The 11,506-nt window shown below is 44.7% G+C and overlaps 1 long non-coding RNA gene across 1 annotated transcript; it reads right to left on the reverse strand.

Annotated features, from left to right (window-relative positions):
• Positions 1-2,065: 2,065 nt before the first annotated feature.
• LOC128826262 (uncharacterized) lies at positions 2,066-5,939 on the reverse strand. Its single transcript, XR_008442824.1, has 3 exons — positions 5,882-5,939; positions 4,621-4,732; positions 2,066-2,418 (listed from the first exon to the last, which is right to left on the reverse strand). It is a non-coding gene; the product is annotated as an uncharacterized LOC128826262 (long non-coding RNA).
• Between the last annotated feature and the right edge of the window lie 5,567 nt (positions 5,940-11,506).

An 11,506-nucleotide genomic window follows, 5' to 3' on the forward strand; every position in this document is an offset into this window, starting at 1 on the left:
GTGCCCTTGAGCACAGCCATGAAACCCCCTGGGCGTGCCGTAGGGATGGGCCTGAGCCAGCACTCCAGTTCTGAGCACCCCAAGCTTTGAGGGGGCACCGCAAATTCACATTGGGATCCAGAGTTGGCACATAGGATCCTACCTTTCTAATGTGCTGGACCAGAATCCTGGTGTTGCCTGCCCCATCCCCCTGCTGGGTTGACTTTGGTGATCTGAACTAAGCCCGTCCCAGATCCTATTTCAGTTTCAACCAAAAGGACATTTCCTGAAGCTTTCAACTTGGAATCAAATCTCCAAGGAACTTAGGGCTCTGGACTATATTCAGACCTGCTCTGAACCCATAGGTATCCCCTGGTCCTTGGCTTTTAACAAATGTGACCATTTCCCAACAAACGCCTCCTACTGTAATGCCCCAATTGGATCCTTTCAGCTGCCACCAGGGATGTACAACTGGCAAGTGCAGTTTGTCCAAAGTCCTTTAACTAGGGTTGGCAGAATTCAATTTTTTTAAAATTGAATTTATCAATTGTTATTTTAAATATTTTTTTCTGATATTTATCAATTTAAGTTTTCCCAGTTGCAAGAAATTATAGGGTGCTCAAACAATGGGGTGGGGGTTCAGAAGATAATTATTTAATGACAGTACACGCTGAGATTTGAAAAGTTAAAGCTTTATAACCATTAAAACTTAAATTGTCAACATCACATGTCAAAATATACAAAGTCAGTATCCTTAAATCAAACTCTAATAAGTTCTCAAGTAGCATTTTCTTTCTTTGCCTCTCTGTACATTGTGATTGCTATGAATGGAAATATCTTTTCTTAGTTTGAGGGTGTATGGTGAAATTGATGTTTACCAACATTTCCTGTAAAAATCTATCTTTAACTGTGACTGACTCTCTGTCACCTAGGAAGATCTGCCGTCAGGTGGGGGAGATCTATCCCCAGTTCCATCTGGAATAGAGGCAGTAGGATATGGATATATAGGGAGCAACGTCCTTTGGGGACTCTCGTTCAGCAGTGGCTAAAGTGTTTTCTATTTGCAACTTTGCGGAGGTTTGTAACTCGTCTAAGGACCCCGGTGGCCAGTAGGGGGCGCCTTGGTTATGCATTATTCATTGCTCGGCAGTCCAAAGTCTCTCATTCATCTGAAAGAACAGTCTGCCAAGGAGATCTGGTACAAGCCATCAAAATATTTTGGCAGCTCTGCAAAGTGACAGTTTAAGTGAACACAGAGGGTGTTTAACCATTTAAGGGCTGAATAATGAGACAAGCACAAAGGAAGGATTTGTCGTTCCCCAGACTCAGCCAGCTCAGCGCAGTTATTAGACCAAATTGTCATCTTGCCACATCCAAGCTATAGCCTTCTCCCCCGGCCCCACCAGCACCCCGTGCTTTGTAGAGCACCAGAATATCAGCAGCAGCCACACTACATCACGCTGCAGGTACAGGAACCACTGCTGCCTACACACCCCGCTTCTGCAAAGCCTAGTTATATAAGGTTTAATTACACTATGTGGCTCTTGTGTAGTGCTTTCTAGCTGAAGATCTCAAAGTGCTTTCTAAGCAAGCCACAAATGCCCTCTCCCCTCCTTGTGTGGGAGGGTTTGTTACACTTTTTTTTTTTTACAGTTGCGGGAAACTTAGGTACGGGGAGAAAGGATTTGTCCAAGGTCACACAGCAAGTCAGTGGCAGAGCCAGGAATATAATCCAGGGAGCTTCTTGATTTATTCTTTGTTTTTACTGCTAGGCCACACTACCCTTCCAGAGAAACCGCTGTGCATGGAATCTGCTGGGATATGGTGATCAAACTGGCCATTGTGTTGATCGAAATAAGATCCCCCAGTGATCTGCATGTTCATGGCAGAGCAGGCTCCTTTTGGGAGCTGCTTGCCAGTCCCTGTACAGGCAGTGCTGCGGCAAGCCTGCCCATTGCCGGAGTTGGTTTCTCTTTATTTATTTTTATGAACTGCAGGTGCGGAGGGAGCAGGCCCTCAGCTCAAGGTCTCGGCATCCAAGGCTGGCGGAGCCAGTTTGGCTGCAGCGTGTTCATGTCTTGGAAAGTGCCATGCTCCAGCACCTCCTTCTCTTCCCCCGCCCCCTGCAAAAGGTCAAGGAAATGAATGGGACAGCGAGATGTGCGATCTTGGAAATTTTTAGCAAGCCGTTGGTTTTTACATTGCAGATTTCACTCCGTGTGCACGGCTGTTAATATCAGCAAGATATTAGCTCTGAAAAGCACCCGTCACACTAAAAGGGCTCCGTCAAACTGGCTTGCCGTGAATTACTGGGCTCAAGCTTCCTTTATTAGCCTGGTATTTGTACAGCAGGAAAATCAACCTCAGGCCCCCACCAAAGACAAAACCTCGTAGCAAAAAGAACTTTACCTCCAGAAGAGCTGATCGCTACTCCAGAATCTGGGATAGAGGGGAAATGAGAGATCACTCTTAGTAGGAAGCTTCTATCTTGAGAGACCACCCCAAAGTCACCCTATTCTGCTCCATCTGTATTAAAATTCCCATCTCTATGGAGCACAATTTTTTGTGTCATTCCTCGAACTGTCACTTAGGACCAGTTACTTTATTTAGGTAGATTTTTGTCTCAGGAAAGGGATGGGCTCTCTGTGTGCTGGGGGGAGACCGAATCCCCAGATCCCAGCAGGTCTGCGGTTACATGTTGGACTCAGGGTCACAATTTGACTCAGATTTCGTTTCATTTGCACAAAGACTCGTTGACGCCCGGGCCTAATGAACATCAATATTCTTAATGACAAGGAAAAGATCTGTTTTATGGGACTCCAGACAGGCAGCGAGTCTCTGTGCTCCTATGTTCCTGCAGAATCGCAGGAAAGTAGCCCCTGTCTCTCACATGTCCGGGCTTCCGTCCTTGCAAAGTTCAGACCCTGAGTCCTAGAGAAGGCTCTCCAAAAGAGAGCCCCTTCTATGGAAACCTCTGTCAAAGTTTTGCAGACTATCTGCTTTGCTGTCCTCCCAGTCTTGCTTTTGTGTTTCCAATAAGCAAATCCAATCACACATTCTTCCTTTATAGTGTTGATGAGACTGCTGTTTTTCCTACTATAAGATTAATAAAATCATGGTTAAATTTTGAGGGGGGGATTAGTTGTTTTTTCTTGTTTATCAAAACTAAAAATGCAAAGAGAAGTGAGATAAAAAAAAATTGTAGCAATCCAAGTTTAAGATTCAAAGGGCTGCATTTGTCAATTTCACTTGGACTTTTTGGTTTGTTTTGGGTTTAGGGGTTTCATTTATTTATTTATTAAAAATATTTTTCCATATAATTTTGCATTTCTACCCTCCGCCTTTTGCATCTTTGGCTACCAGATGTGTCCCACACTGAAGAATTATTTCTCCTCCCTAGAGTGAAATAAATGCAATCAATATGAGTATTGCTCTCAGGGCCTTGAAATATTACATTAATGTTCCATGTGGTGACATTTTAGCTGGAATTTTCAAATACATTATGATGGTTCAAATTAATATTTATCAGATCAGCTTTTATATTTTGCAAAAGAGAGAGAGGGAGAGAGAGAGAGAGAGTAAGCATTATTAAAATACAAAATGCAGATGAATTCCAAAATCGATGGTCCATTTTACCAGCACTTTCAAGGAGCTGTGTTTTGCTTTCTGGTTTTGTTTTTAAATTTATTAGTTTTACAGGCAAATCTATTTATCTTCTTTCATTTTTGTTCACCCTTTCAGTATTTTCCAGTTGTTTCTTTATTCCACCCCTCTTTATTATCCCAAAATGTAAATTATGACGTTAGCTGGAGTTTTTAAATATTTTTTCTGTTCAATGATTAAATCTGCTACATGACATCTTTGTCCTTTCTATAAATTAAATCATCTTTGCTTTCCACCTTTAGCCACTGCCAGCAGCAATACTCTGATTGCCAGCAATAAAAGTCCTCACTTTACGGTCTTTATTTCCTACACAAAGCAACCCCCGCCCCTCCCCCCCCCCCCCCCCCCCCCCCCGCTTATGGTGCCTTTTTTTACTAAGGGGGTGGTGGGACTTACTCCATAAATTCCAGTGTTTCTCCATAAACAAGGAATTTGCAGAAAGAGATTTTTTTGGGGGGACCCGAAATCACATTCCACTTTATTTCAGTCATTCCTAACTGATTGTTCTATGGGGTGGAAAATCCAGGCAGATTAATGGTTTCATTTGTTTTGCCTTTTAAATTTTTTTTTTCTGATTCGGTGAAAATGCTTGAAAATACCTTTTCTAGACTAAACGCAGCTTTAAAGATTTGCAGATTACCAGCAGACCAGCTGAATTTTTTTGTGAAACAATACTACTTGCAAAATAACCCTTCCCTCCCCCACACATGAAAAAATTTAGGAACTGTCTAAGATCTTACAGCATTGTCTTGAAAGCCTGTGCAATTCTTAGAGGAGAAATTTTGGAAGCGTTAATATTCCAGTTTAGAACCAAACAGCACTTCCAAACTTTTCCAGCTTTTTTCTCTCTTTAAGATAGTTTTGCTGTAAAAATATTTAATTGTTTGGTACACATTCACATGGAGATATATATATATACACAGACACACACACAGACACAGACACATACACATTCTCCGAGTATATAGCTATACATACACAACACTGCCCTTCCTATTTTCCTTCAATGCTGATCTGGGCAAAAGAACGACAGGAAACTTGAAAAAGAAAAGGAGGAGGAATCGATTGTTCGACCCGCACTTGAACTCTCCTGAAAGAGATAAAGCAGAATTTTCAATAGGTCCCCTGCCCTTTTCACCAGGAGGGAAAGAGGAGAAGAAAAACAAGAGATATTTATATGACAGCAGCTGCTGAAAATAGCATTTCAGAGCAATAAAAAAAAAAAGGCAAAAGAGAGTCAGTGGTAAAAAAGAAAGAGCTGAGAAACTCTTCTTTTTGTGCTCCCCAACTAGTGCATGAGTGGCTCATCCTGGAAATGCATGCATGCTTCCTATAGATCTGTTTGAAATTATAGTTGTCATTGAGAGTGAATTTATGCTTCTATTGATCTGCAAAAGGAAAATATTAAATGGTTTGGTTTTGATCTTTAGCTGACCTCAGGGTCAAGGGTAGCCTAAGATTAGTATTCATAGAATTCATCACCAAATTGTAGTCTGCATCCAGTTTATGCAAACATAGGGAAAACATCCAAAGATAAATACAAAGCAAAATGGCAAACAGTTCCTTCCCCACCTCCTCCCCCCAAAACCCAGACAATCAAAACAGGGAAATATAGACACATGCACAAAACCAGAGAATCATTCACAATGTACAAAGGGGAAAGAGAAACAAAATAGCTAGAGAAAAACACACACCCAATGAAACACACAGGAAAAAGACACAGGACCCAGAACAAATATAAATACTTACAGTAAAACATGCTCACACAACCACTGCAACACAAGTACAAAGAAACACACAGAGAAAAACACAAATATAAAGAGACATATGCACAAGTATCCTATATAGTGAAACACACAAAGAAATAATGTACCCACCAAATCTTACACATCAAAGAAAAACAGCAAGCCCAAACAAGGTGAACACATGCACAAAGTGAAGCGTACTCACAAACATAGTGAAACATGCTTATAACAAATGTACATGGCCCATACACAAATATTATGAAACCCACTAATAGTGTAAAACTTGCTTGTTCTTAAACATAGTGGTACCCAAAGTTAGTGGAACATATAGGCTTAGTGAAACACACTCATGTACTAGTGAAATACATGTGTATAGTTGTGAAACTCCTTCATAAAGTGAAACCCACTCATTTCCTGATACCGGGAGGCATGCTCCTAAGCATAGCAGAATGCATTAAAAAAAACCTCTGACATAGTGAAACTGATTTACTCACAAAGATAGTGAAGTCCACCTACAAACACCGAGGTTCATGGCCACAGTGAAAACATTTCTGCCTCTTCACAGGCAAACCCATGGCCATATACAAACCAACATGTGCACCAAAGGATATATGCACAAGAGGGATGCACTCAGGACTCACCATTCAAACCCATCTCTGTCCCCAATGGCAGAAGTGTTTGACTGGTAATGTTCACTTGCTAAAAATAAACACCAATTGCCTCATTGCAATGGGAAGGCACCTGTGACCTGCAGAGCCCTAGAGGGAATTTGGACCATGTTAAATACTTGGGTTCAAATCTGTGAGGGTGATCAAGACGTTTCCCAGACACATCCCCTGTGTCATCAAACTCATGCACAGGGCCCTTATAAATGAGCAACAACAACAAAAAAAAAGAGTGCAAACCAAAAAGTAGGTAGATTTTATATATAGGGGGAAGGGGGTAGAAACATTTCTTCATAGAAAACCTTTTTTTATTCAACCTGTTTTCATGGAGCATTTTCATTTTGTCTGAAATTCTCTTGTTTTGTTTTGGTTGCTTAAAAAACTGAAAAAAATTCATAGGAAAAGTATTTTTTAATTTCTCTTTAAAAATCATTGGCGTTTTTGACCAGCTCTAAGCTTTACACATGCTTCATTTCTATTGGATAGATTCTGCTACACACCTCTACCTCGATATAACGCTGTCCTCGGGAGCCAAAAAATCTTACCGCGTTATAGGTGAAACCACGTTATATCGAAGTTGCTTTGATCCGCCGGAGTGCACAGCCCCGCCCCCCCCGGAGCACTGCTTTACCGTGTTATATCCGAATTCATGTTATATCGGGTCGCGTTATACCCGGGCAGAGGTGTAATTGTTGTTTATATCACAATATACAGGCCCCAACAACATCAGGGACCCATTGTGCCATGCCCAATATGAATACATTGTGAGAGGCAGTGTTTGCCCTGGGGAGTTTACAATTGAGCTAGACCAGACAGAGAAAGGGAGCATTATTATCCCCATTTTACCGAGGGGAAACTGAGGCACGGAAAGATGAAATGACTTGCCCAAGATCACCCAGGGCGTCTGTGGCAAATTGAACCCACATCTCCTGAGTCCCACTCCAGTGCTTTAATCACCAGATCATCCTTCCTTTCAAGTTAAATACTCTCTGGCATGGATTTATATTGCTGATCATTTGTATCTGTAAGGCCCCAACAAAGAACATAGCACTGGTTCTGAGCAGTTTACAATCTAAGCCAATGGACCTAATAAACCACACCCCGTATGCCCTCTCTGCTGAAGATTCTGTCTTAGGTCTTGTCTACACTAGAACGAGTTTGCCTGTATCCTAGTGGAGATGCAGCATATACCAGCAAACCGTGCTTTTGCCAGTGTAGTTTATAGCAGTTCCCTGAATGAAATAAGCTATACTGGGAAAAGCTAATTTTTGCTTATATAACTGTGTCTACCCTAGGGCTTTTGTCGGCATAGCTATGTCAGTTAAGGTGTGTAGTCTAAGCATTAAAGCATCTTTATATGGGCAGTGACCGCATTATGGACCTGCACCGGCACTCCGGGTTGTAAGAGAGGAAGGCGTGGCGTAGGTTGGTGAATAAACAGCAAGGGAGAGAATGCCAGAGCTGGAAGGAGTTGTGAAGATGGGAGCGTGAGATGGAGATGGAGGGAGAGGTTCAGTGATATTTACTGATGCAATGGAGAGGGGAAGGAATGACTGCAGAGATGTAAATACAGTTTGTTTGAAATGGGGCCGATTCTGTGTAGGTCATACAAAGGGCATCCCCTGAACCACCTGGAGTCACTGGGGCAGTGGGTGTTGAAGACATGCAGGACAGGTCCGTACACTGGAGCAATCTGTTGTGTCTCCCTGATGGTAAGGTGGAACCAGGCCGTAGCTATTATGGGGATGCTTTATTGAGGCTGCAGGATACAGAGCCTATGGTTCTCTCCGGCTCTGCAAGGTCTTTGGAGAGGAGCACTATGTTTTTCCTACCTCCAGAGTGCTGGGGAGACTATATATTCTATTGCAGCAGTCCCAGTATCTCCTCTCCATAGTGAAAAAGGACCGCTTTGTGGATCAGGTGTCCCCAAGCTGCTCCTGGATGCTGGCTCCTTCCTTGGCACGACCTCATCAGCGTTGGTTTTAGAGATGCTGCTTCTGTTCAGTCAGACACTGCGGGGGCTGGAAGGTTGACGGGGAGAACGAGAGAGGCCTGGACTTGGCATTTTTAACCCACCTTGTGCTGGCAGGAGCCTGGACCTCAGTGAGCAGTCTCATTTTCTCTCCTCAGGCTTCTGCCAGGCCTGCAGGACAGGGAGATCCCGTAGGACCTGATCCACGCCCCTTGAAGCAAGGAGGAAGATTCCCACTGACTTCGGTGGGCTTTGGATCAGCCTCCTAGTAAGCAGAGTTAAGTGCAGATGTGCAAAACCAGAAAGCCTTTAATTCACAAAACACAGGGATCCGAAACAGGCTAATGAGCCACGCCAGGGATTCAGTCCGGCTGCAGCCTGGCACTTTTAGACTAAGCTGGAGCCTGAATTCACGGTGAGCACGGTCGGCTCTTGTTCCAGGAGAGCTCTCTTGCTGTGTATATCTCACCAGTCTGGTGTCCTCTGGCACCGCTTTATTTCAGCTCTCAACAGGTCTCACCTAGGGAGATTTTCAGGTCCGTGTGGGATGGGGTTAGGGAGGATTTCCCTGTCCCGTGCAAACCAACCACAGCAGTTGACTTCTTGCTATGGTTGAAGCCTGCACAGATCCCCTGCCCACAGCCCAAGGACTTGGCTGTGGTGGTGAAGTACAAATAACACTCGCGTGCGCTCAGCCCACTACAGCCCAAAGGGAGAGGGGAAGGGCAGGGAAGGGCAGCATTCAGAATTCCAAGAGACTGGTATGTGGTCATGGCACACTGGCACCAGTGACAGCACTGGCAGTTCAGTGTGTCTCTGGAGGGTGGGGGATGGTTGAGAGAAGAAGACAGGGTCCGTCTGTTATTATGGAGAATGGTGTTCCATCCGGCTGCCTATCAGTTTGCTCAAAACCAGGGACGATTGCAGTGCTAAGTGGCCTGGTTAGAGATGGGAAAGACCCACTGAGTCATTGAGTCTTGTCTCCTGCAAGGGTGGGACACAAGCCTCCTGACACGGGACAGACTGCATATTTAATGGATGTTTGCAACAGGCCAAGAAGCAGTAACACAAGGCCCTGGTTTTGCTGCTGTCTGGGCTGCTGACTCACTGTGTAGGGTTCGGTCAAGGCCCTTCGCCTTTTTGTGCCTGTTGGAGAAACCGGGGAACAAGCAGGAGTCTCTGTGGGTGAATCAAACAGCTCTCTGGGAGCTGAGTTTTGCTGGGGATTAGCCCTTGTGTTGCTGGGAGTGGCTGTAGCATGTTTAAAAGCATGGGTTTCTGCGATAGCCTGGGACAGCTCTTGGGGGAGGGGGGGACTGCTCAGTTTGTAAAGCGCCCAGCACTGAGGAGGGGCGTGAGGTTTGGCGATACTTGGATGCTAATAGGAGTAGTCTGGATTGAGTCTTTCACTACAGTATTGAAAGAAGTCTCTCGCCTACTGTGTTGAAAGAAGGACATGCCCCGCCACTGATCCTCCCCTGGCTGTGTCAGACCTAGGGATTCAGTCATGTTTCCACCCCTCTGGAGGAGAGGGTACGGGGGAGTGTGAAAAAGGCACAGGGGTGGAGAAGGTGGGAGAGGCCTGCTGCTGTCGTTCCTGGTGCCCTGTTTACTCTCTATGGCTCTTCGTAGACCTTTTAACTCCACATTTTGGAGAACAGCTGGCACTGCATGCACCCTGTGGATGTCCATGGGCTGTGGGGAGTTTGGCAGCACAGGTTAGCTAATCTGGGGAGGGGCTGGATCTCCTCCTAACTCCCCCTTTCCACGGGGTTTGAAGCTTCAGACATTCAGTGGAAACAACCTCCAGGGTCTGAAATACATCTGTGTGTGGGTCTTTTCTCCATTCACCAGCCCACCCATCATGTTCATCTGGCTCTTCATCACTGACCCATCCATCTACCAATCCACCCCCCAACCAGTCCTTGAATTACTGCCCATTCATCCACCTATTCATCTCCCCAGCAGTCCACCATGCACACATTCATCCCTGTCAACACTGGAAGAGGTATAGGTGCTTCGCTTTCCCCACGGAGTCAGAGCTGAACCTCTGCCTCCAGCAAGCTGGGAAGGGGCACTGTTCTGTGGAGCACCTGTCTTGGGAACGGCATATAAAACTGTGGTCTTGTCCATTTGTTATCATTAAGATCCATGGCTCTCTGCCTCAAGAGTAACAGCCCTAATGTGTGTGTCTGGACCAACTTCCAAATGAGTGACGTTCTGCTGACCAAAAAGTCCCCTGCAGTTTCAGCTGGGTATGGAGTTCCTTCACTTCCTGTCCTAAACGGCTGTGTAGTGCCGCTGTGCACTTTTAAATAGCTGCTGTGGCTGGCTGAAGTGATTTTTGTATTTATAATGGTTTGTAAAGCACTTAAGGCTATCTCGGGATGGAAAGCACTATATAAATGTTCAGTAAGATGATGTTATTTATCCATGTAATCACCCATCACTTCCACCCAACCCTTGTCCCTCCCCATCCCATCCAATCTGCCATATTATGTACTCACGCATCCAGCCGTGCACTCATCAATCCACCTTTACCCATACACACAAGCACTCAGGTACTAGGAGTGTGTGGACTAGACAGATAGATTAGATTAGATTAGATAAATGCTTCCAATCCACCCTCCGGCTCTATTCATCTAACCCCATCCAGTCCCTATAGACATGTGGTAAGGTTTTCAAAATACCTGCATGACTTAGGATCCTGAGCCCCATTTTTAAAAGTGACTCAGGTACTTTGGAGCCCAAATCTCATTGAAAGTCAGCAGGGCTCAGACTGTCAAAGGTAACATTTTCAAAAGTGCCTATGGAGCAGATTTTCAAAGGTATGCAGGTACATATGGGTGCAGATAGGCACCTCTTGGTATTTTCAGAAGTCCCTAAGTGAGGTGGGTACCTAAGTCCCATTGATTTCAGTGGGACTATGAACTTTTGAAAATCTTTTCTGCATCTTTAAGCATTTATTTTGAAAATCTGGCTCCAAGTGCCTAAATTCCTTTTGAAAATGGGACTTAGGCTTGTGAGGTGGTTTTGAAAATTTTACCCCTGGCCAACATCAGAAGAATGAGATCTCCTATTTTCTTAAAACTAAGTGGCGAAATAGTAACAAGCTGGAAGTACCTGAAATGGGTGGAGGCAGCGCTGGCACGCTGAAGCATGAGTCCTGCTGACATGAACCCCATTGACAGGTCACTTAGGCTGTTTTGAAAACCCCACCTGTAGGGCACAGACCTCAGATAACCTCAGTCTGCCGTGTAAAGGCTCTTCTCTCCTCAGGGAGCAGTTTCATGATGGAAGCGAGCGACAAAGCCACATCCCACAAATTGTACCTGGACCATGTGATAACTCGTCAGATCATCCAGGCCCAGCCTTGTGCAGGGCAGTGTCACACTCAGACGACCCTCCACTTGATAAACGTGTCACTGTTTGATTGGCCTCTCAGCCTTTGTCAGTACGGGACCTGTTCCTTGGATGAGACT

This window comes from Malaclemys terrapin, chromosome 19 (assembly GCF_027887155.1).
Source record: "Malaclemys terrapin pileata isolate rMalTer1 chromosome 19, rMalTer1.hap1, whole genome shotgun sequence".
Lineage (NCBI taxonomy): Eukaryota > Metazoa > Chordata > Testudines > Emydidae > Malaclemys > Malaclemys terrapin.